This window comes from Triticum aestivum, chromosome 7A, assembly GCF_018294505.1.
Source record: "Triticum aestivum cultivar Chinese Spring chromosome 7A, IWGSC CS RefSeq v2.1, whole genome shotgun sequence".
In the NCBI taxonomy this organism is placed as follows: Eukaryota; Viridiplantae; Streptophyta; class Magnoliopsida; order Poales; family Poaceae; genus Triticum; species Triticum aestivum.
The window spans coordinates 696,399,716-696,402,029 of NC_057812.1; the positions used below are offsets into that span (position 1 = coordinate 696,399,716).

The following is a 2,314-nucleotide window of genomic DNA, read 5'->3' on the forward strand; positions in this document are numbered from 1 at the left end:
GCCTAATAAATGAACTCTTTCATAATATCACTCATATGTTACTACCCACTATGGAGGTAGTAACATAGACTAGTAACATCGACAAGTTACTACTCTATGTTACTCCCCACTGTGAGAAGTCTAAAAGGGTACTACTCGTACTCATTGTTGCATGCACAGACCAACACAAGTTAATTAGCCAGTTGGTGTGTTTGCATTTCTACAACATATACATCCATGGAGCTCACCGCTCACGCTCTCCTCCTCCCTCTGGTGCTTGCGGCGCTCCTCCACCCCACCACGGCCACTATTGACGATGCCACACCAGGCCTCAGCGGCGGATTCAGCCTGCGCTTGGTTCCCAGCCTCAGCTGGAACAATACCATCCATGTCGACGACGACGGCTTCCTTCACCTGAAGGAGCTAGTTGGGCACGACACTACCGCGCTTCGACCGCATGTACGCTTTCTCCCAGGGAGGTACAACATTGTCACCACTGTTGGGACGGGCCATGGCCGCCGCACGTACACCCTCGCGATGGAGATGACAAGCAGCCTGACATGGATGCAGTGCGTGCCGATCCAATGCCCATTTCAGCAGGATCCGCCGCCCTTCCACCCGCGAATGTCGCCGTCATTCCGCCACCTCGCACCCACAAGCCGCCTTTGTTCACCCCGGGGCACGACGTGTGCAAGTTCCATGTCACCCCCATCCGCCCTGGTGGCGCACATGCAAGCGGCGTGCTCAGTGACGAGACCCTATCCTTCACGGGATCTGCGCCGGTGGTCTTTCCCACCGTCATCATTGGCTGCGCGCACAGCAGCACGGGTTTCGTCAGCCACGGAGTGCTTGCCGGCGTCCTCGGCCTGGGCAAGACGTATCCGTCGCTCGTCCCGGTGTTACTCCAACGGCACGGCTTACATCGCTTCTCCTACTGCCTCTTCGTGCCTGGGTCGGCGAACCGGCACGGCTTCCTCCGGTTCGGCAACGGCATCCCGGTGGACACGAGGCGCATGAAGAGCACCAGGATCCTCTACCCCGAGCATAGCTCCTACTTTGTCAGCCTCAGCGGCATCAGCGTCGCCGGGACGCAGCTGGGCGGCAACCTGGCGGAGGTGTTCAGGCGCCGACAGACCGCCGATGGCAAGTGGCACAGCGGGACCGTGATCGACGTCGGGACGTCTCGGAGTGTGATAATCCAGGCTGCATACAATGTCCTGGAGCAGACCCTAGCGGAGCACGGCAGGAGGCTCGGTTTGCCGGTGCACCACACCAGCTCCGGCCTCTGCTTCCGCGTGGCGCACTCCCACTTCTCGCAGTTGCCCACGGTGACACTGCACTTTGAGCAGGACCTCGCGCTCACACCGATTCAGTTGTTTGTAGTGCGCGAGCAAGACATTTGCCTCGCTGTGTCACCGAGCCCGGACATCACCATCATCGGGGCATTGCAGCAACGGCGCACGCACTTCGTGTACGACCTCGCCGCCAGCAGGGTCTACTTCGTGTACGACCTCGCCGCCATCGGGGCATTGAGCAGAACTGCAATGACGACACCAGCGAGCATGATTGATATTCTGTTTTTTAGCGAACGACCCGATTTGACGTGGTCAACTGTTTGTTTTTGAAATTAATGAAAAAATAAACTATAATGAGAGTGCACAAACAAAATAGATCAAATATGTACTCTATGTACAAACGAAAATAACACTTCCGCTTTGGTACAACCCCCTAAACACATCAATGGATGAAATTTATCCATACACCTTCATTAGAAAGGGTAGGATGGCCTTTTTTCTAGAACTAGATGATGTCCCGCACGTTGTTGCGGAAATATTTTGCAATATTTCAATGAGGTTTTTGGTTACATGAAACATCAATATTTGAAATAATAGTTTTTAAAAGTATATAAGAATTTGATGTAAATAGTATAATAGAATGGAATTTTACATGCATACATGGTTGCATGTTGAAGTGAATTTTTAATATACATAGTTGCATGTTGAGGTGTGCCTTTTCCTATGCATGTTGAATGATGAGGTGGCATGCTTGCATGTTGAGAGAAATATGTTAGTGGGGGCTAGCTATTTAGATATAGAAGAGGTTTTTGGTTACAGGAAACATCAATATTTCAAATAATAGTTTTTAGAAGTATATAAGAATTTGATGTAAATAATATAATAGAATGAAATTTTACATGCATACATGGTTGCATGTTGAAGTGGATTTTTAATATACATAGTTGCATGTTGAGGTGTGCCTTTTCCTATGCATGTTGAATGATGAGGTGACATGCTTGCATGTTGAGAGAAATATATTAGTGGGGGCTAGCTATTTA

General features: G+C 50.3%; 1 pseudogene; it reads left to right on the plus strand.

Annotated features, from left to right (window-relative positions):
• Positions 1-216: 216 nt before the first annotated feature.
• On the plus strand, positions 217-1,549 carry LOC123150251 (aspartyl protease family protein 2-like; annotated as a pseudogene).
• Positions 1,550-2,314: the final 765 nt, after the last annotated feature.